The sequence below is a fragment of the Filicampus tigris genome, chromosome 21, assembly GCF_054856515.1.
Source record: "Filicampus tigris isolate MCC_2025a chromosome 21, RoL_Ftig_1.0, whole genome shotgun sequence".
NCBI classification, from domain to species: domain Eukaryota; kingdom Metazoa; phylum Chordata; class Actinopteri; order Syngnathiformes; family Syngnathidae; genus Filicampus; species Filicampus tigris.
In genome coordinates this window covers 2,243,172-2,267,056 of record NC_141237.1, presented here as the reverse complement: position 1 = coordinate 2,267,056, position 23,885 = coordinate 2,243,172, and the positions used below count along the sequence as shown (strand labels likewise).

General features: G+C 40.7%; 1 protein-coding gene across 1 annotated transcript in view; it reads right to left on the bottom strand.

Annotated features, from left to right (window-relative positions):
* Positions 1–22,137, bottom strand: part of LOC147127119 (cadherin-12-like) — a 91,175-nt gene extending 69,038 nt beyond the window's left edge. Inside the window, exon 1 of the mRNA XM_086021597.1 lies at positions 21,736–22,137. The gene's annotated coding sequence lies outside the window, so the exon portion shown is untranslated. The remainder of the gene's footprint in view (positions 1–21,735) is intronic.
* Between the last annotated feature and the right edge of the window lie 1,748 nt (positions 22,138–23,885).

The following is a 23,885-nucleotide window of genomic DNA, read 5'->3' as shown; positions in this document are numbered from 1 at the left end:
GTATATATATATGTGTATATATATATATACGTATATATATATATATATGTATATATATATATACGTATATATATATGTATGTGTATATATATATATACGTATATATATATGTATGTGTATATATATATATATATATATATATATATATATATATATATATATATATATATATATATATATATATATATATATATATATATATATGCATATGCATGTATTTATTTATATATATGAAGTATCACTTACAGTCTGTGACTATATCCAATGTTCTACTGAAAACTCTAAAAATGCTTCAAACAATATTGTCTGCTGCACGACGAGAGTGCAAAGATGCAGTGGGTGCAGCGCCGCAGCCAGAGAAGATTTTAATATCGGCAAGGCCTTCAGGGGAAAGAGTGGGAGGGAGGCACCAAGGTGGAGGCGAGCTAATGAAAAGTAGCAACGCTAGCACAACTCTTCACGTGCCCGTCTCGGGCTCGGCTAAGTGAGCGTTGCGGTGATGGCCGACGTGTTGCGGTGATGGCCGACGAGTCGCGGTGTTAGCGACGCTCTCATGCGTGCTGCCCGTCGGCTAGTGCAAAACAATACAAACATTAACGTCAACTGAGTCATCTTGTCTGCTCTTTATGGTGCGGCCCACGCGCGTTGTGTTCGAGGCGTTGTGCATTTGTTACTCTAACATGCTCAGGCAATACACGAAAGTGTTGAGCTACCGACATGATGTGAGCACGCTCGCATTGTCGTACAAAGTCATGTGTGGTCTCAGTGGAAAGCTTCCTGATCATTTCTATCAAGTGTGTTGGAAGAGGTAAACATATAAAACAGGCTGGTCAAGGAGGGGCTCTCGAGGACTGGGCTTGGGCACCCCTGGTGTAGAGAAGGAATGGGAAGTGGGAAAATAGAATCCAGAACCAATACGAACAGTTTCATTAAACAAGTCTACGCCAAAATGCGTCTTTTGACCTAAATAGCTCAATTTCTGAGCCCCCTAAGGTGGGTCAAGTATGTCCAAACCAAAGCACCTGGCTTTCTTTACGAGGTTATTCAGGAAACTAAAATATACTCCTCCTTCTAAGCCTCATCATTTTAATAGAATTTGGGGTGTATCTCTACTCTAGATGGTCTGCCTACCGATCTGCTGGCTTGCCATCTCTGCTTGAGTGCACCACAAAAGTGTTTGATGGGCTTGTTCTTCCACACCAAATTCCTCCACACATGCTGTGATGCCCCTTGATTCAGGATCACATGAGAGAGTGTGATCTCTCTTGGGCGATTATTTTGCGACCATTCGTCATGTGGCATTGTATGTGTTTGTTTGTGCATACTTCTCCGAGTAAATGGAAGCAATCCAGCATTGTCAAGGGGATGCCAGAACTTTGAAGGACCTGGAACGTCTTCATCTTTTCATCAGGTTTGTTATGAGAGCGAGCCAACACAGACACACACTCTTAAATGGTGACACATGGCGGCCGGCATCTCCTGCCAAGGCTGTTTATGCTACCAGGATGCCGCTGCCGCCACAGTGTTCTAACACAATCATGAAGTTGGCTCTGGAATGCTTCTTTTAAATCTGATGATAAGCATTAATTGATGCTTTTCTTAGTGCTTACTCTTTTCAGGGTCATGCTGGCAAGAGAAGCAGGGTACGATTCAGACAACAGATTTGAGAGTGGTTTCTGGAGAGTTTCCTATATTAGCCGCAATAATATCCTACTTCCTACTTTGCACTAATTATACAAATATGAGCAATGCAATTGGCTGGCAACCAATTCAGTGTGTACCCGCTGGGCTAGGCTAAAGCTCACCGGTGACCTTAGGACAAGCGTTGTTGAAAATGGATGGATGGATATATGAACATAAATACCAAACCTCAGAATACTTGGGGCTTGACACATTTGCCTAACATCCCATCCATCTATTTTCAATTTTTATTTTCCGTTCAAAATCACAGATGAACTGGACTTAATGAGAGAAGCAGGTTACACCCTTGGACTGGTCACCACTAGTCAATTGCAAGGGCTCATGTACACCGCCAGGAGCCTGATATCAGAAAAAGCTCAAGTTAGTGCCTTGGGACAGAGCGTGATTCGTTTACCATAGCAACGAGTTAAACAGATTGAGGTGTTAGCATTTTAGTAGCCAGCCTGCTAATTAGGGTAGCATTCAAGGTGGAAACATGTTCTTTCAAATGGGCTGTCATGGTAAATGGGCTGTCATTTGTAAAGCGCTTTTCTACCTTTGGTACTCAAAGCACTTCACACTGTAACTCATCTACCTACTGATGACGCAGCATCGGGAGCAACTGGGGGTTCAGCATCTTGCTCAAAGATACTTCGACATGGTCACAATAGCCAGGTATTGCCAATAGTCGAACCCCCAACCTCTGGGTTGGAACCGACCACTCTGCCACTGCGCCATGCCACCCCCAACAAGCTGGAGATTATGTGTCAACATGTCCGTGTCTAAAATCATCATAGAGATCAAGAAAGTCAGTGTAAAAGAGACTTTGTATAAAATAAAAAAAATATATATGCCACTGTTGACCTTTTGCTAAGCCGCTCAGAAGTTTGACACTTCTGTGGAATTGATTATACATTTTATGAGTTTTCAAAGATATTATGTTGCTTTTTTAGAGAGTAATTATGGTTTGGTTGAAGAGGTGGAAGAGGAACCTTTTCGTTCGCTTCCCAAAAGCGTAACTAATCCAGATAATTACAGGATTTGGAAAACATGAAAAAAAAAAAAAACATAAAGAGGAAGCTCAGTTCAAGAACATGTTTATGGAACAAAATCAACACTATTTTCAATAAAATCTTGTTAACGGGAATTGTCCATCTGGCCGGCCATCTGGCTTTTTCCTTGTGACACTAAGATGTCGCAGCTGTATATATCTCCGTCTCCATTCTTTCTCAGGGCATTGAATCGATCGCAACTGTAGTGATCTGCTTGATCTGATCGTCACTCTTTTCAAAGCGTGCACACTATGTCTAAAAATGGTTATCTCAGTTTTGCGGAGGCTCTCATAAGTTGAGCAGGGGTTACATTCATGGCAAAAGCACGTGGTTGTGAGCCTCGTGGAGGTGTGCATGTAATGGACTGATAATGGGTGCAGGTGATGGCCGGCACCCGCTGTTCTCCACTGATCCCGCTTGAGTGGATGTGCATTCAATAAAAGCTTGCCAGCTTGAGTTGCAAAATCCCTAGGTGGCGGCTAACAGAGGGGCGGCCTGGAATCACCATTCTCTTGCTGCCGTCAACCCCGCTGCTCGGGTTTGAGCAAAGGAAAGATGCCCGTGGCTTGAATTTGCAGCCCTTCGTTGCCGTATGGCTTTAACGCGGTGGAAGGGAAGCAGAGGGGTAGTAATTTTGCAGATAGCGGTTGACATTTTCCAGGAAGGGAAATGTAAAGTTTAAACTCACAAAAATTGAAAATAGCCTCAGTGTAAAAGTCAAATGGCATTAACGCAGGATCTTTTTATGTTTGACGCAACAGGTGTTCATGCAACATTGACAACTGTGTGTTAATGATGACGATCACACCGGAGCACATGATTAAACTGTATACACTGTACATGGGTATTCACAGATAATTGATTTTTGGCTGTGTAGCACAGAGATTTTGTGGCTGTAGAAATTGAAAAGAAAATGCCAGGTGAAAAATCTGTTTATACACCTTAGGCATTATACAATTGGAAGACAAAAGAGTTTCAAGGCTAAACCTTCACTGTGTGAAACCTTTGTTTAAAAAAAAAAAATGTAGCTACCAATACATTCCAATCAGGTCACAAAGAAAAAAAATGTAAAGGAAGCATAACTGGCTTAGTATGTTTGTTTTATTGGGTTCATATTGCCGGTTCACATATGTGGCTATGCGCTTTTTAAAAATATGACATCATTAATTTTATGCAAATGACTTCACTTTACTCCCCAGAGCCCCAAAACCACTGCCCTCGAGAACTTCCTGTGTTGCAGTTAGCGTACCTGGACAATTCCGCAGCGTTCCCTTGACCTTGAAAACCTTTATTAGCAAACAGTTGATGTTGTGTCGCCTCTTAACCACATCAACCATTACAGCGGTAGTGCTCTCATTAGCCCCATTGAATAATAACGTGCACACAAACGCACACACACACACACACATACTCACAGGCAGAGTATATCGCGACCATTACGACCGCCATTACGCTGCTGCATGGCTGCTTCCGCTTTTTTCCTTAATTAGACGTTGCTAAATGTTAGCAGATAAAACGATGGCGAGAGAGTCAGTCGCCATGCGGATTTACAGCCTAGCTGAGCAGATGGCGATAAATTAGATATGAAGGGGGGGGGGGGGGGGGCACTTAGGGTCCCAGTGATATATCCCAAACCTTGTTTAGCGGCAGAAGAAAATCAAACCACAGCCCTGACGAGGTGTCACATTCACTTTCAATCAGATGTCGACAAGCTACGAGGTCAAGTACTTCATTCCCCTTCTAACTTAACGTTCTATGTGCGTCTGTGCGTGTAGCAGCAAGTTCAAACCTTGTGAATAATGAAACACTCAATTCAAACAGTCTTTCATTCATTGAAATAGTAGTGAAATTTTGAAAATAACATGGATACATATTAATATTTTAGTTCTGATAATGTGTCTTTTCCCGGTCGGATTTTTTTCTGATTAATCAGATTTTTGAAAAACTATATTTTGGTAGGAGTCCCAAATGGATTTTTTTTGAAAATTCAACCTCCAACCACATAAGAGTCACAAGAATCCATGCCCAAAAAGACAGGAGGTTAGCCATTTTGGTTTGAAGTGAAAAGTTTTGGCTGACTTTGCCCATGTCCAAGAGTGAGTCATTTTTGGGGGGAAAATTCAGCCTGCAAACCCAGTTTTACTTAGCAACATGATATTTAGTAGCAATGTCTATCATGAGTAGATGCACAGCAAGGTCTCAAGAAGTCATGCCCAAAAGGGCACAGGATGTCTGCCATTTTGTTTTGCAGCGGACATTTTAGGCAGATTTTTTCTATTTCCATTTGTTCAAAACATTTGAAAACCACAGTTTTACTTAGCAACGTGACATTCTATAATGAATAGACCCACAAAAAAGTCTAAGGAAGCCATGTCCAAAAAGACATACGTTGTCAGCCATTTTGGTTTGAAGTGAACAGTTTTGGCTAACTTTGGCCACGTCCAGTAGTTGGTCAAACGTGTTTTTGAAAATTCAACCCTCGAAACCAGTTTTACTTAGCAACATTAAATCTGGTAGACATATCTATAATGAGTTCACCCACAAAATGAAGCCATGCCCAAAAACACACAGGAGGCAGCTATGCACCAGCCATTTTGACAATTTCCAGGTGTTATTTCAAGACAAACGAGTACTTGAGATTTTATCCAAATGCTACCAAATTTGAACAACGTCTACTAGACAGCCAACCGCTGTTTTGACATGTTCCAAGAACCCACCTGCAAATCAAACAAAAATCATCTCACTGGAACTGATTTTTTTTTTTTAACTCAAGTGGCTAAAGGGAAGTTTGGAAACACGTGTTGCTCTTCCAGTCACACGCTCTCATTTCGATTCACCCCAGAGTGTTTAATTCTGCACTTTTATTCCAAATACAAGCACATTAGCCTTGTCTTGGGCACCAGATTCATCACTGTGCTTTTTCTATTACCGCGCTCATCTAAATGCAAATGGGAAGTGTCCCTTTTCTCCAGCAGGAGGATGCTCCTGGCACAGCATGTGCGTGCAACGGCGACGGAATTGAGATGTGTTCCTTGGCCTCTCTCTCTCTCTCTCTCTTGGAAATGTGATCTGAGCTAAAGAATACTTATCGTGTTGACTTATTGGCGGGAGAAAAGATGCCGCTGATTGAACATGAGTGCAAAGCGGCGTCTTGGCGAGGCCGAGGCGCTTTTTTGCAACCTGTGTGAAGTCGTAGCAAACACCCGAGCTTTGAGAAATATGACGCAAATACGGCGACTGTAAGTTTACGAGCGCTCCAACCTGCGCAATGATGAAATACAAAAATGGGACGGAAAATTAGTCTGCTCCATGATTTGTGCCTCGGCTGAAGAAAAAATAAAAATAAAAATCAATGCAGTTGTTGTATTGACTCAGAGCAAAACAACAAGCATTTGTACATTTTCACTGTAATAGCCCTCGTAATAAATAATTGGCTTGTTACGTTGTTTGAAAAATGCAAAAAGCTTAATTTGTGCTGGATATCAATAACCTCAACATCTTTTCACTTGGAAGAACAAACATTTTTCAAACCTAACAATTTAAAACTGCGGAATAAGAAATAAGCAGCCATTCTGTCCTATACCTCCCTCTGTTGTTGACTGAAATCGATGTCAAAGTGCCTTCGGGCTCGCATTGCGAACATTACGGCTTACTTGTTTTCTGGGTTTGGTCATGTGACGTTTTTGTTATGCAATTTTTTCTTTACCGTTATGCAAGAAGTGTTAATGGGCAAGATTGACGTTGTTAGCATTGATTATAATCCCCCCATATGACTTTAATGTATCTTGTTGTTCAGATGAGATTTGCATTGGACTGCTATGAAATTAGTGTATTCATCTTTTGACTGTCTTTACTATTACGCTCTAAAATTTTAAATTACAAGTAATGAAAATAGAACTTCAAGCTGTTTCAGTGTGGGCGATATTTCCACATAAAACCATGGTGGCAGAAAATATTGCTAAATTAGGAAAAAAATAAAAATTACAAGTGTCTTCACCATAATTGATCGAATTATATGAAAATGAACCACATACATAAAATAACAATAAAGTTGAACAATCTCAAGTCTGTCATGGTCCAAATGGCCTAGGCTGAGATTTCCCAGGAAAAATTTGAAAAAAGAATTCTACTTTCCCCCCTCTCGACGGATTGAATTGTGTGTGTCGTTATTTCATCAGGAAATGTTGGGTGTTTTAGACATCCGAGACGGAGCACTGACTTATCACCGCCGAGTGTCTGCCGTTGGGTTGTTTAGCAATTTTTTAATCTCCTCTGCGCATCGGCACCCCCTCAAGTAGCCGATAAGAGACTGACAAACGCGGGAAGTTTTTTTTCCCTCTATTTTTTTTGTTTCTCCTTTTTTCCACTGTAGGCTAATTAAATATATTTCCCGTCTCAGCATAGCGCTGCGGCGGTTGCTGCAACATAAAGGAAGAGTTAGTGCCGCAATTAACATTTTGGCGCTGGCTTGAGGAGTTGCTGGGCATAGATCTCAAGCGCACGTCAGGTGTGCAATAAGAACAAACAAATATATTAAGCTTTCATGAAAGAAGAAAAAAAAATGCGGCATGCGTTGGCGGATTTTGTGTGTATCTTAAAGCGGAAAAAAAAAATCAAAGCGCGTGTCATCAAGTGTTGGAAGGCAAATCAATCAAACTGTGATAATGAGCTTAGCTTTGCATTTTTATGCTCTCAACTTGACACTGTAGAAAGCTGTGAAGTTACTTTTACACTAAATCAAATATGCAGTTCATTAAACTGTATTTATTGATTGTGTGAAACTGTTGGAGCATTTATCTGCCTAAGAAATTGGCACATTGACTAATAGTAAAATGGAAAAAAAAAAGGAAACAAAACATGCAATTCGGATAGTATTTATTTCAATTATTACAAATTGATCACTTACTGAATGACTATTAAATACTAAATAAATTAACCATTCTACATGCACACTGAGTTTTTTGGTTTAAATATAACAATATTCTGACCCATCTGTCCACAACCTAGTATGGTTTTGGAGTCCGTAATAATTCCTTAGTCTATTTTTCAAAATATCACATTTGATAAATTTTTGTCACAGACAGTGATGTGGTCAAACCTTTTTTTCCTGTGACGTTTTCATGCCATGTTTGTTAAACACCACAAATACATTTAACTTATGAACTTACATCTAAATGTTTGTGTCTGCATTTTTGTAGTAATTTTTTTATGCTAAAGGCTCTTTATAATGTTATGGAACATGGAAAACAAATAAACCAAGTTCGCATTATGTTGAATTTTTGAGTTTTTCCTTGCTATAAGGGCTATATAAATACATTTGACTTGAATCGTTCGACACCAAAAATATGACCTTTTTTTTTTATGTAAATTTAATGTTGGTGGTTAAATTTCATAATTTTTTTTCAACCATGTATTTTTGTTGCCCTAACTTAAAGCATACATTTAATGCAACCACAAATTCAAACTTGGAATTCCTCATAAATGTAATATTTTCCCAAAAATATTTATTGGCATGACCCAAATTCTTCGTATCCAGCCAGTTTTGATCCCGATGAGTTTATTGCAGTCCACATGCAACTAATGTACTTTTAAATGCTTCATAACGACCTAAAAAGACCCGAGTTTTCTTTTCTATAAACCAACTTGCCATGAAGATTGAAATCAATGTGAGTGACAATTAACACTCATCCACACTCATGTATTTGTGTCATACGCCAAATGTTATTATACAGCTTTCCAGCAGAACTAGCCATGAGTTTACTGCAGAGTATGCATTGGTGACACTGATGATGTTTGAGAGGGCATCCGCTGTGGTCCAATAAGCACTCAGAATAAATACTGTGAATCAGTGTGTTGCCCAGAGGTCTGCTTAATTATTTAAAATCTGAAATGCCTTCAGTAGTGGACATGAAAAGGAGAATATTCCAGCACTTTCATAATCACATATTCATTCACGGTCCATTTTTACTCGTGGAAGGAATGTGCAGTGATTGTGCTTTTTTTTCCCTTAATAATCAATAATTCCTAGAGGGCCAATGTTTAAATGATGAATAATGGACTTGTGTGCGGTTTTAGTGACCATATGTGGCTTCAGGGGAGAGTCACTCTGTTAGAAACAGTTCTCATTGCAATGTCGTGCACTTGTACATTGCTTCAAGCTACATCCACAATAATAAAGACAAAAAAACTGGTATTAGTAAAGGTGTCATTTTTTGTATTATTCATAAGACTCATTAGACTATGCAGGCGTACCTAATAATGTGACTATGTTGGACACGGAATCACTGTCGTATTTTTAAACCGTTCTTTCATATGCACATGTACCAATGCCAAAGAGGCATGTCAGTCACTACAGTGGGCATCTACTGGAAAAGTGCTTTCTTCCAGAAGCATTGTTGAGCATCTGTTTTCTTTTATATACATGGCAAAGTTATCAGTTATCAGTCACTACAGAGAGTGACAGCTGATTATAATATACTACTGAAGAGGCTGGAAAACTTGGGTAGAGGATTAAATGAAACTGTCTTAAAATGTTGCAAATCCTTTCCAATCTGATTGAATGGCTATGACCTGTGGTGTCCCTCAAGGGTCAATCCTTGGACCTCTTTTGCTGTCTCAGTGTGTTACCTTTGGATAAAATGCTTCAGAATTTTGGTTATTCTGGCTATGCAGATGACACACAGCTGTATTAATCAATTTCAATGGCTGATAGCAGTTCAATTAACTTAGTAACTCCAAGTGTCTACCATCTTTAAAAACCAAAGGCCTAGTCCGAAATCTTGGGGTGCTGATAAACTTGGATCTGACTTTCAAAAGCCATATGAAATAACTACAACAGCCTTTTACCAGCTGAAAAACATTTCCGGACTGAAGGGTTGCATGCTCCATGCAGACCAGGAGAAAGTCATCCATGCTTTTATCTCCACTAGACTTGATTACTGTAACAGTCTTCTGGCTGAACTCCTACAAAAGAGCATCAAAAAGCTGCAGCTCGGGCCCCCAGTCAGTTTTAGAGCATATTTTAAAATGCTGGTACTGGTCTATAAATCACTGAGTGGTTTGGGTCCGGAATACATAAAGGAATGCTAATGGGATATAAACTGCAGACGCAATTGGTGGAGCCCAAGTTTCAAAGAAAACATGGTGAAGCAGCATTTAGCTGTTAAGCTGCATGCAAATAGAATACAGTAACCAGTTACCAACAGAAGTGAAGTCAGCTCCAAGTATGAATTGGTTTAATTCCAGATTAAAAACTAGGCTTTTTAGGTGCTTTAGGTGGCATGAAGCACATTGAGTTGCCTTGTGTAAGAGATGTGCTATATAAATTGAGTTTCTTACTTTTGACAGGATTGTAATAGGTTAAAACACATATCACCTTGACAAAAATACGTTCAAATAACATGAAGCATTTAATACAGGAATGGGTTAAGGTGTCGGGGCATCAGCGTTAGCAGCTCTCAGTGTCGCAACAGAGATGGATTACTGTCAGTCAGGAGGAATGTAGACTGACACCAAAGATGCAGTGCTGTGATGGATCCTTCTCACCGGGTCGGAACCGCCCATATAGTTTATATGCTTACGGTTATTGTGTTTCAGATTGCATCTGGCGAGGCGCACCGGGGGAGTCGCAAGCCGGCGATGTCGTTAAGGTCCCGGCCGGGCCACGAGAATTCTGCTTCCCGCCGAGTGATTGAACAATGTTGTATGCTCTTAAATTCTCATAGATTTCACATTAAGTGCGCAGACTGCACTGTGAATATTTCCTTCAAGTCGATACACACAAATCTTACTTTCTTTTCTGCTGTGTCAGAATGTCAGTGCAACAACTGTCAGCCTGCGGTAAATCAAATCAAAGCGTGTATACAACCATTGCAAAATTGTATTCATTTATCTGTTTTGAGCCAATAAGAAGTCATATGTCTGAATTGTATTGGCACATGTAGCACTTTCGTGCAGGAAATGTTTGTTATGAAACGCGTCACAAAAATGCAGAATTATCATTTAAAGTTGATACTAGACCTTGTTGTCTCAGTCCAATGTCAGAAGTGATCTGTCAATGTTATACCGGCCTGAATAGGACAGAATACCACCAAGGCCCAGATTTGTGGGAGTTTATTTTGTTTTTTTTGGGTGAAATAGAACAACTAAGAATAACTAGAAGAACAACAAATTTCCATTCATCTCGATGTATGCGGTGAGCCTATTTTAGCTAACAGAGTTCGGGTACAACCGAGACTAGTCAATGGCAGGGTAGCATGATTAATATTGACAGAAAATAACACAGTTTAGTGCATGTTCGGCTTGCTCCTAACATTGTTGTTGATGCGTGTTCCTGAATTTTAGAGGACTGTAAAGGCAGGAAATGAAAGTTAGGGTGGGGCAGCGGTTGGTGATTGGTGGAAAACCAGCAAATGAGTGGCAAACACCATAGCTTGTAACCCTAACCACCAATAAGAAACCTTAACACCTCAAACTAACTCTTATATCTCCTAACGCTAACCTCAACCACCAACCATAACCTTAACCTCTAAACCCCTAATCCTAATTGCATCTTTCCTTAATTATATCAGTAATTTAGACAGCAAAACACTGGAACCATGAACCCTTAATTTAACCCTAACCCCAACCTTAACCCTAAAATTGAAACCCCAACCCTGACCCCTAAATCGCCACCGTCACTACCAAAGACTCAAATGTGCAAGTCACGGGCGGCTGCAGTTTTGAATATTAAAATGATAAAAATTGACTCATCAGCCTTACAAACATTCTGATTTGAACCATCCTGACCAAGCGCTTTGGAAATCATTTCATTAAACAGCTTTTGCAGCGTCAGTGAGCAGAAAAAAAAATGCAATCCGACTTTCCCGTGGGGGCGTTGGAGGAGGAAGAAGCAAAGGAAAGAGAGGTTCAGATGGGGTGAATGCACCTGGGAACGTTTCCGCTGCCTCCTTTAACCATTCGTCATGTTGTGTTTTTTGGGGGTTTTTTTTCCAATCATGGCAGACAAAAAAGACATTTTCCCTTGCCTCGTTATTGTGCACGGGGGAGTCCAAAAGGCATTAAGGTTCTGCGGCTATGATCATCACATTATGCTATACTAATGTCTGCCTGTGCTTCCTGCATATACAATGCCATCAACGTAACATTACAGCGCACCGCAGTGTAGTCACATGCTAACACATGAACGCGTTTGGCCCCATGGCCATGCTCTGCGGTCACTACATGCTGCGCAACATCTTTCCTTTCAACTCAACGTCATCTCTTTCCAGCTCAAAATTGAGCGGCGACTTGGGATGAGGAAAATGTCACAATTGGCTTTCCTTGTAAGTTGTCAGATGTTCTTTTATCTCCCGACCCTCCCCAGTGAGAGAACTCGGCCCAACTGCTGGTTTTGCCGACGCGGGGCCGCCAACGCCGTGCGTGACTCATGCGGGTTTTCAGCCGACATGCTCGCGAGTAAACAGAAAAGCGCGCATCTTGATATGAAAGACATCGGCCTAACCAAGTTTGATTGTTGTCCCTATGATATTATTGAACTTGAATCAAACGCAGTCCAGTCCATTAGCTATGCAGCTTCCTGTCTATTGTCTTTGATTTTGCAACTTGGATTGTTGTAATGGCTTTGTGGCATTTTGTTTTGTGTTTCTTTTCATTAAATTTGGGCGAGAATAAACAGTTTGATACGGCACAGTAAAAAAAAAAAAAATCATTTATACATCCAGCCATTATCGGATCCTCATGAGGGTCACGGGTGTGATGGAGCTCAGCTGACTCTGGGCAGGAGGCAGAGCACACATTGAACTGGTTACCAATCACAGGGATATGTTTTTTTTCCAAATCATTTGTCAGGTTGCTTACGGAGTGTCATATTCATTTGACAATCTTATCAATACTTGAATATCCAACACGGCGGACGATTAAGTCTTTTTTATGGATATTTGGACACACTGTTTTTCTTAAACAATAAGAGCCGTTGAGTTTGCACGTTGGTGCGGTTGGGCTAAATTAATTATCTGCAGCTATTGATTAATATTCGAGCATGCTGAAGGCGATGGTGTCACCAAAGGGCGATCAGCGACAGCGATCAAGCGGGTCGCCGCTTCGTTGTTATTAGCCTGGAGCGATGGCGTGGCCATCAGTCAGCCGGCTAATATTAAAAGGTGCGCTCTTTCGGGCTCCCCGGCGACATAACTGCCCTAATCAAGCAGTTATCTCGCCAGAGGCCAGAGGGAGGCAGAGTAATGAGAAAGCAATATCCAAGATTAAGAATTAGTCTTTTCTGTAATGGCTCTGTCTCGCTGGGTCGATAGCGCGCCGTGCCGCCGCATGCACAAGTGGGCCTCCACACAGGTGAAGGAGTGCTCAGAGGAAAACATCATCATCATCAGCAGCAGCAGCAGCTCCGTGCATCAGTTGGATCAATGAGTTTTTTTTGTTGGTTTTTTTGCACATCATCAGTGACCGATTTCAACGTTAAAAAAACAACAACATGTATGTCCACTTCATGGCCATTTCGATTATTTAGAGACGGTTCATCAATCTACTCTTAATGCTGCCAATACATACAGTGGGCAATAGGTACGTTTTAAACATGAACTAAACTCAATGCCAAAGGGAAGATTGGCTGTATTGTCATATGTGGAAAAAAAAAAAATACACATTGCAAGATGCTGTGATGCAAATGCGACGTAATGACTTGAAATTGCGGCTGTACATCTATACGGGCGTGTTTATGATGAGAATGATAGCAAGTGTGGCTAACAGACGCGTGATGTAAATGCATCTGACGCCTCTTCCTCTCCGATTAGTAAAGACGATTGCCGTGCTAAACGAGTTCCCGCGTTGCCGCCGACGGTCGCTGTCAGCAGCGTCACTCCGCTTGCCACTAATCAACGTTAATTCTGTGACAGGTGAAAATTAAACAAGTCTGCCACTGGGCCGCTCTCGCTTATTGTCGCACCAGCACTCAGCTCTAAAGCGAGACCCACGTTTATTGCTGGGGATGCGGTCTAGACCCAGCTATCAATATGTGAAAATCCACACTATAGAGAGACCATATAATCCCACACACTTTAAAAACACTAGTTTAAAGTGTACCTTTGCTGTTCTCATGCTCTGACTGTTGAGAAACGTATAACATTACACGAAAAGCATACAAGCTGTTTATTACTGAAAAAATTATACACAAAACAAAAAGATGAATAAACTTTGTATACTTAAAACCCAAAATTTTGAATCAAAACAATATTATTTTGTCTTATGAACATCTGCTATGTTCACGCTAACATGAAGTGAAAAGGCATTGACGCTAACGGAAATTAGCGTAGATGTTACGGACTGGTAATTATTAACCTTCAAAGAACTGCTACTTTAACACACCTGGCGCAGCAACACATACAAACAGAATAGAGAAAAAGATCATCAAACACCAAAATGTACAACCAAAACAATATTATTTTGTCAAATAAAAGTCCACTGTCTTAACAAATACATGGAGCAACAACACATACAAACAGAATACAAAAAATACGTAAATAAACATTGTATATCGTCACTGTTCTGTGAAAAACACAGTCAATTTTTTTTCATTTTTAAAACATTTTTACATGAATGACATTTCCACATTACAGACAACCCATTAACATGAACATTTTTTTTAATTCCAAAATTGTAAATACGTGTTTTTCACAGGACCGCGAAGATATTTAAACACATTTTAAATGTTCAACCAAACAATATGCAGGAATTTCGCCAACAACTTCTTTAATGCTACTCTATAACTTGTAACTTCACAAACTGCTGTTAATGACGCTGTGTCAATAAGTGCGACACTTCCTGGTACAACACTGAAAGTGTGCCACTCTTAATTTAGACTTGCCTGTATAGTGTATAAACTCATAAAACTGCTGTGGGACTGCTCACGTGTAGCAGTCCCACGTTGGCGGCCAAGTACCAATTAGGCTTCAATCCTTTCCAGTCGTCTCAAACATTGTGTCAGGAAGCAGAAGGAGGTTGGTAAATAACTCCACACTGCTGTGGCAATCAACTGATTCCTGCAAGAATTTCAAAGAAATTTAACCCCACTTCCAAATGAAGGGAAAGGCAGGTCACTTCATTAAGAAGAGATGATCATGGTCATCAGCGCTTTTAATGACTCAAGGAAATCCTTGAGGAACATTACCACCTTATTGAAATGTCTTTTTTTTATTGTTTATTTTCATTCTAGAAAAAAAGTTAAAGGAGTTAACATTATGAGAAGTCATTTTTTTACAAAGTTATTAAGAAAATTGAAAATGAATTCTTCATAAAATAGTCATTTTTGCTGAGAAAAAAAACAATTTAGAGTAACAAATTCAAATCTTTGACAAGTTTCAATACTATGATTTATTTAATGAGCGGGGAATCTAGCTTACAAACTACACTAACTGTTACATTACAACTTCATTTCTTGTAGTAAAAAAAATATGTTCTTTTACATACTGTATAGCACTAACTTTGCCATGTCATACTCAGTCATTATTTTGTTTTTGTGTATTATTATTTTTTTTTAAATGAAAAACTTTTCTCCCTATTAAAACACATTTACACACAGTGTGCAGTAGGTGGCACTGTAACAGAAAATATCCATTGGCCCACAGAGGGAAAATGTATGAATTACAGTTAATAATAATAATTATAATAATAATAACAATAATAATAATAATAATAATAATAAATAATAATAATAATAATCCTTTGAGTCATGATTAATCCTTATAACGATATTTTAGCCATTCACAAACCTGACATAAGCCATTTCTGGCAAAGCCACTACCAACAAAGTAGAAATGTGGACATACTAAGTTTTTAGCAAGCTAAGACCTAAAGCAAAAACTAACTGCATTGCATACTTTTATTTTGACATGTGACTGATGGCATATGAATGTCTCTGATTTCTGAAAGTAACAGTTAACGTTGGAAATGACAGTAATGGTTAGATGCAGATTCTTTTTAAGTGCAAAGGGGGAGGGTGTATGAATGATTGCGATTCGATGAGCCGCCACCATGAGACGCCGTCACATGGCCGCTGTGTTTCCCTCGGCCGCCTCCAGACGCCGATGCTGATTTCCCCTGGGTGAGTGTTAATTATGTAATTCATGCTCATATCCAGATAACGTGGCGTGTGCGAGTGTTTGCCACATGTCACTTATTTGTGTCATTTCTTGTCTTTTTGCTATCACACGGCGTTGCACAATGGGTGTAAGCTTGGGGAGAACAAAAATATCTCCAAGAACGTCCGCATATCAGTCATCGCAAGAGGGAATAAATCATTGTGCAAACACGCTGAGAAGCTGTAATTGTTTGAGGAAGATGTCATTCATGGTCATCATGACAAACCTCATCAACGTGTCATGTAGCGACTCAATTAATGTATATAAAAGTTGAATGCCAAAATTTGGTAAAGACCTTCGTAGAATGTAAAACTGAGTCAAGCGGCATGCTCAACTGCCTTTGTTTTGCTTTGTGTCACTTGTAGCGATTGCTGTTCAGCTGATTGATTGAACTTTCGCAAGAGTTTATAGTAAAATAACGACCTCGAAAATAAATTACAAAAAAGAATGAGTGTACCCCAGAGCTGATAATGTTAATAATAATACTAATCAAAACAAAGAGGCGTCCAATGTGTTGTTCTTTTCAGCCTGAGGTGAGAGCAGAAGGACAAAGAGACACTTGCCTCAGTCTTCACTCAAGCTTATCTTGCAACAACAAATGCCACACATAAAATGTCATGGGTGGGGGGGGGTCATCATCTGTTTCTCAATTTTGCGCATAACATAAAATGAATCGCCGCCTGCCTCACGTTGTTGACTAAAAGAAGAAAGCAGTGGAAGTGATAAAGCATGGTGTTGCTCCTGTTAAATAGACTAAGAAATCATCTTGACACAAGGCCAGGGCAAGGCGTCTTATGGGCGCTACTTCCTCAAGGTCAAGTGTGCGCTTTCTGCGTGGGCGGCGTGATGAATAGTAGGGGCCAACGCCAGATTTGGGGTTGCGCTTGTGTATTACGTTTACTGCTAAGATGAAGAAAGGTGCGGTGTTCACTGAAATAAAAATAAGAAACTCCAACAGGTGGCAAGAAGTCGTGAAAGTTCAAATGAAAGTCGACTAAAGGTGAGTACGGTGACACGGCATATTCGCAGCATCATCATCAAAATGAGGGACATCGTTATTAACTACAGTTACCTATTTGCTTTTCTGAACCTTGGCATTGACATTTGATGGTTTGAGCAAAAATATTGCAGTTTTAAAATTGCAACTCTAAAATGACCTTTTTGAAATATTTGGATGAATTAAAACTGCTTTTTTTTCCACAATGAAGAAATTCCATTTTATTTTGTAAAAAAATATATAGAATATTTAGTACAGATGAAAGAAGTACCATGTTAAGTTGAATTAAATGAATACATGTTAACATCCGGCTCCTGTTTTAATTCTTAATAAATTAATGTTACATCATTGGTCAGCTACTTTTAGAACAAAAGCCCTTGGGGATAACTAGTACCCGCTGGCACCATTTTTGAATGTTTTTTTATAGGCTCCTCCTTCTTCGTGTGTAACTGCTCACCCCTCCCCTCCCTGCTTGCTTAGAATGAGAAAAAGTTCATTGGAGGCAATTAACTTCAAAGAAGCGGCATGTTGACTCAATTCTGCAAGCAGCCAATCATATTGTGCCCTGCTTAGACATCTCATCAAAAAACAAAAGAAGAGCTCATTACCGGTTACAGCTTGTTTTAGCGGTTATTGAAAACAACATTTTTTTCAAAGCACGGTAAACCGGTAATCGGCTCATGCCTACTTGAATCCAAAGCTTGTCTGGGCATTTCAAATGTGCTTTCTGAAACTGGTGAAACTGACCGAAATTGAAATAGTCCGCATTAAAGAATGATCAGGTTCTCTACTGTAATAAATGTCGTATGCACTGTGTAAACAGTACCCCGTGTGCTGCATTGACCCGCAGGTGCCTGTGTGCCGCTCGGTTATAATGAAATCTAATGAATCCCCCCGTAGCAGCCTGGGTAGAAATCATTGGACACAACCTGTGGGCTCGTTGGACAGAAAGTCATTCATGTGTGTGACAATCTTTGCTAGCCAAGGGGAGGCGGCTTGCAAATCTTGACTAAAGTCTGGCTGAGGTGAAGATGCAGCTTCCATCAGTTCGTTACAAGGTTAAAATCTAATCCAGATAAAGAATCCCTTGTGTGGCCTGCGCTGGAGAATGTGGGGGGATTTTCACAAGGGATGCAAACCAAAAAGAGTCCCCGGGGTCTCTTTGGGCTTTTTTATAGAGTTTATCTGCAACGCTGGGCCTGTTAAAAAACGAAAAAAGAAAAGCAGGTTTCTGTTTCTTTATGAAGCCAGCCAACAATAGCTGCTTTTGAAGTGTCCACACAGGAGACCGTTCTGAAAGTCATTCAAAGCCAATAAAAGCTGCATTTGTGTGAATGACGTACAAATATGTGACACCTCAACTTGTAAAGTGATGCACAAAACGGCTGAAAAATTATCTTCAACCAGCAAACAAGTGACACGTCCTCAGTCCGAGCATTTTTCAAAGGGTAGGGGAAAAAAAAACACTCGTCTCCAGGTAACTGCATCCTTCCCACATCTATTTCCAAACCAAAGCGCAGCGCGGGCACCACAGGGGGGCTTCGACGAGCTGCCTCTGTATCTATCAGAGGTGGAACCTGAACGTCTTTCCTCAGAGATACCGAGCAGGAATGACAAACAAGCCGAGGCCAATCCGTCGAATCGAAACCACAGCAGTGAAAATTAAGAAAGAATCTGAAGTGAGAGTCAAGCATCAACCCTCACTTAGGGCCAATAAGACAGCTTGTGGCCCAAAGCGGCAACACTTCGTGGGGTTCCTGCTTTTGATACTCGACTTGTGCTGCATTGAGTTTTAATATGGTTTGCGAATCATGCATGGACACCAAATTATAAATTCAATCGGAATTGATGTCAAAGAAATAACGGACTACATACTCCAGGTCTGTGACGCCTCATCAGTGAAGCATGGTGGTGCTAGTGCCAGGGTGTGGGCATGAATGGCTGTTAATGGAAATCGTTCCTTGTGTTTATTGATCATGTGCATTAAAGGATGAATTATTATCAGATCATACTCAACCATGACCCACCCAAAACATACTGCAAAAGCAACCAAAAAGTTATTTACGGCAAAGAACGGAGATGGAATGCAATGACCAACCTGACTTGAATCCAATAGAGCATGCATTTTTACTTGCCAAAGACAAAATTGAAGGGGAAAATACGTTTACCGGATTCAAATGTCAAAATACCCACAAATGAACGCTAAAAGTCGTCAGTTGAAACATAGAGTTCCAAAAACATTAGAATATTGTCCATGTCCAATATTTATGGACTTGACTGTACTTCCAAACTCGGCAGTTAGCTTCCGGTTAACTTCCTGCTCCAATAACACTAGCGGGGAACTGAAGGCACAAAAGAACTAGTAACTAAAACCCATTTAGCCTTTTTAGCAGTACAATGAATTTGATCCCTGCTTGAAATGTCGGATACATACATTTGTGTGCCAAGTAACAACAAATTCCCTCCTGCTAATTTTGTTTGCACTGCGTCTAGATGAAAACAGAGGGAGCTAATTTTGCTATTATAGCGATTGAACAGCGGCACACAACAGGGCTCATTTGAGCCACCCACAGTTTCATGGAACGTAAAACGTATCCCTCACAGTGAAATTACATATTTTCCTAGCAGTTAAAACAATAATGTTTTCCTGCCCGTTCATTTTCCCACTGTTGTGAAAGGTGGTCGGAAGTACGCTGGCGACATGGTGCAAGTTTTTGGCACACTTCTGGTGCATTTTTATCAAATCAAAATAAGTTTGACACCTCTGCATTGTCCTTTTTTTTTTTTTTTTTTTTTTTTGTCAGACGAAAAACCCATGCGAGAGTCTGATGCTAAGAGCTAATCATATTCAAATACAGAAGCCAGGTGTAAGAAAACAACAAAGCAGTCTAGTGCTCCTGAAATGATTGGATGCGCTAAATTGGTCTACGCAGTCCACGATTGGAGGATCATTTGGATCATTGAGGGGAGAACCGTGTCAAGATGACTCACCCAAACCACCGAGGCCAAGGAGACGCTCTCCACTATCGATTCCATGTAAGTCTCCCGATGGATGCCGGGGAATGTGGACATTTTTTTGCGGCAACGTTCTCAGCCAAGACCAAATAAGCCTCTCGCAATCGACTAAATCGAGGAGGCTTAGCAAAACAGAGATTAGAAGACGCTTGTGGCCAATGAGGGTACAGCAAGGACAAGGACAGACGTTCTCATCTTTTCTGTCTTATAAAGAGAAAAACATCTTCAGCTTTTCACTCATTTGTTTCAGTGAAAGGGTAAACATGCTGATTATTGATTTGAAAGTAAAAAAGTACGTACCTGATTCTTTGTGATGTAAAATAAGACAGTTTACTTGGAATTTATTTCCCGTATAAAATATGACGGTATCACGTAAAAAAAATTAAATAAACTAGGACTTCTTTACATTGTAAAAAAAACAAAAGCTCTACTTGCAAACTGAACCGTTAGCCATGAAAAATATTGAGTGGAGAATATTAAGTTGAAAAACTGCTGTTTGATGTAAAAAGATATTTAAACTCAAAATGGAACTGTATTACATTTTTAAAAACGACATTCATATCAAATGATCATAAGTCAGGTATCAATGTAAAAATCGTATTGTTTTACATTAAAAAAAATAAAACAACATAGTTTTATGTTGTAAAACAATATTGCAAATCAGTCACGCTTGTTTGTGGAACATATCTAACTTTTCATAAGAATATTTTTTGCATGTTAAAGGGCAAATAGAGTGCCAGGGCCACTATCTTGCATGTTTTAGATGTTTGCCTCCTCCAACACACCTGATTCAAATGATCAGGATTGTTATCAGGCTTGTCGTTTTCAGATTTGATTTTAATTTGATCACCTTTCAGTTCATGGTCAATAAGCCAAATTATTTGAATATTATGAATATCATCAGTGCATCAGCCGATAGTGGACAACTTTGCCGGATTGCATCTGAAGCCACCCGAGCGGGGCTGATTTGTACACAGTAGCCTCACTGTCCTTCCCTGCAGCCAGTCCCAGCTCTCCGTTTTGATTCTTCCCAAGCAGGTGTTTGCTGCGGAATGCCGGCAAGACTTTCAAGTGACTTCCATCCCATTTGCCCGAGCGTTGACAATGCTACATTTGTGGTGATGCAATCGCAACACACTCAAGCTCGCATCGTGTGTGTGAGATTGTATGGATGCATTAGACGGGAGCTAGAGGTTGTAAAGCGATGCAAAGTGCACATAACAGTAGTGATGGAACAATCGAATGGAAGAAGTCCACAAGCAGCCAACGTGGCTCTGGGAATTCTTCATCCAAATAAGCATCTGCTTGCTGCAGAAGTGTGTGTGTTGGGGGGAGGGGGGGGGTCAGTGTTGAGGGTGTGTTGGTGCGTGCGTGTGTGTGTGTGAGGGGGGAGTGGGGGGGGGGTTGCATTTGTTATCCCGTGTTTCTCTGCAAACCAGATTCAGTCAAGCCGCTCGGATTGTTGCCTCTAATCCCGGTCCACTCAGAGGCGGGCGACGAGCACTCGTCGTAGATCACTAGGATGGCGGCGTGTGTGCAAACAAACACTTTTAGAAGCTCAGCAACTGACTGCACTTTTAGCGCACGCGCGCGCACACACACACACATGTAGGTCGTTAAACCCAACTAGCACACACACACCAGCGTTTGGGATCAATGTGCCAAAAGCACTTCCATCACTCCTGCCACAAACGGGGTCAAGCCAATCAGCTCAATTAATGGGAAGCAGGAGGAGGAATTACCAGGGCGCATTGTTCCCTAATTCATGCCTGGAAGGTAAGGACGCTTTCACGGGAAACACCAGGAGAGGACAGTGGGCGCACTGACACACTTGACTTACCCTCAGCGGGACGCTTGACAAGCACGTAAAATCCAAACAGCCCGGCTCGGTCCTGCGGTCCTCCACCGAAAGCTTCCCACTGAAGCTTTCTCCTTAACGTTTAATTCCCAACCTCGTTGTCCTGCCGCTTCGCTCTCATGCTCTCTCCTCCGGGGGTGCACTCCACGCGCAGTGGACGCGACCGCCAGTGTCACGATGTGAGTGCGTGTTTGAATGAGAGGCGTGCAGAAAGTGGCGTGCTGCACTCGCGCTTTACAGACTGGCGACTGAGCCGGAGAGCTTGCGCGTGCATGTGCGAGTGTGGAAGCGAGAGAGCGCGCGCGAGAGAGAGAGAGTGAAGAAGATCCACACACACACCTCCTATGCGGGGGTAGCAGACATGTGGTACAAGCGCACGCGCACACACACTCTCCCCCCAGTGACTCGAAGTGGTCCATTGGCTTTTGTCTGCACAAAATGAGTCAATTAACACAAACACACTGGTCACTTTATTAGGTACACGTGTAAGCAAATACCCCACACTGTGATATCGTGATTTTTTTCCCCCGATATGCATTATAAGATAAAAAGGTTAACTTAAAGATGTACCATATACTTTTCGCTGCCACAAAATCAAGGGCACGTGATGGTGGTGTATTGGGCATTAAAATATTACTTTTAGACTCACGCCCAACTTTAATAGGACATGAATACATTTCAAGTAGAATGTAATTGTAAAACTATTTATCCCTCTCAAGTTGAATGGACATTGGTTGTGATTTAGTTGCTACTTAGTTTAACAATGAAACAAAATGTCATCGAGCAAGTTTCTAAATCTTGTGAATTGTGTATTTTTTTAATCAAACTTACATTAAAAAGTGTTGTTTTGCCCTTCTGAAATATATGAAAACTCTCCAAAAATTGGACAATGAAAAGTGAGTGTCGATGAAAAGGCAGTTTCACAAATGCATTTAGGCACATTGTTTCCATTCCCACTCGTGTCATTTGCGTTTGCCTTGAAGGGAGGTGACTAGACAGGTTTGATGGCGACATCAGCCAGTTACCGTTTGATAAGCGAGATCAGCGAGAGAAGAGTTACATCATGAAAACATCAAAACTCGACTAGTTTCTCTGAAGTTTGCGACCTGGATTCTCGTTCTTTTTTTTTTTTTTGCATAATTTAGCGCTTGTCGGTTTGGTTAAGCAGAGGATTAACCAGCGGCATTAACCTTTAAAAAAAGAGACCTGGACATAATGTGGTGGCACACATCACTCAGCGGAAAAGGTTACTCGGCCATTAGCATTCTCGCTATTTTATTTGCGCTGTCACAATGACGGACGCTGGCCCTTCTTTTCCCGTCTGGTTCCACTGTGCGAAATGAAAAAGTCAAAAAGCACTTGACATGAGGTGTAATTTGATAACCTTTTGTTTGATGTTATTTTACAGCCATGTTCACAACTCGATTGTTAGCATTTCTATTGTCAAAAGCTGCGAAGGCCACCAAAATAACTGATCGTGGTACTGTAGAGGTGGAATACGCAGCCACTGTGCTATTTATTCACCACAAATCTGCTTGTGACGGGCACATTTTGTGACAGGAAAACAATGACATTATTTTTGAGGGCCTAAACATGTACAAAAACTCAAACTTTGCATACACAGATGCAGATGCAGCTGTCTTTTTATAAGCACAAAGAAAATGACCCTGTTCCGTTCCTCATGTGTTGGTAAGGGCGCTAATCTAAGATTCAACCTGAGCTTTGTTTCTTCTTTCTGTATCTTACATACCATGATCAGAACCTGAATGATAGAACGACTTTTTCTTGTGCTTTGGGTTTTGAAGCTCCGCTTTTCATTGTCTCTCAGAGAATCAGTTTCAAGCTAGGACCTCTTAGTCAAATTCTAATGTGACCTCGCCTGAAAAGAGATGCTAATAAAGCTTTGTAATGATTATCTAAAACTACATATCACTTACGTTCAGTAGCATACATATTAGGGATAGCCTATGATTATGTAATGAACAACCAGAACAAACAAATGAGCACTAAAATAAGATCACAAAACACATCTTTTTTTATCGTTCATACTTGGCGGAAGTCCGCGCTCCTCCGAGTGCCATTCGGCATCCTCTCGGATGGGAAATAACACAGATGAGGGCGCTTTCCCCCCA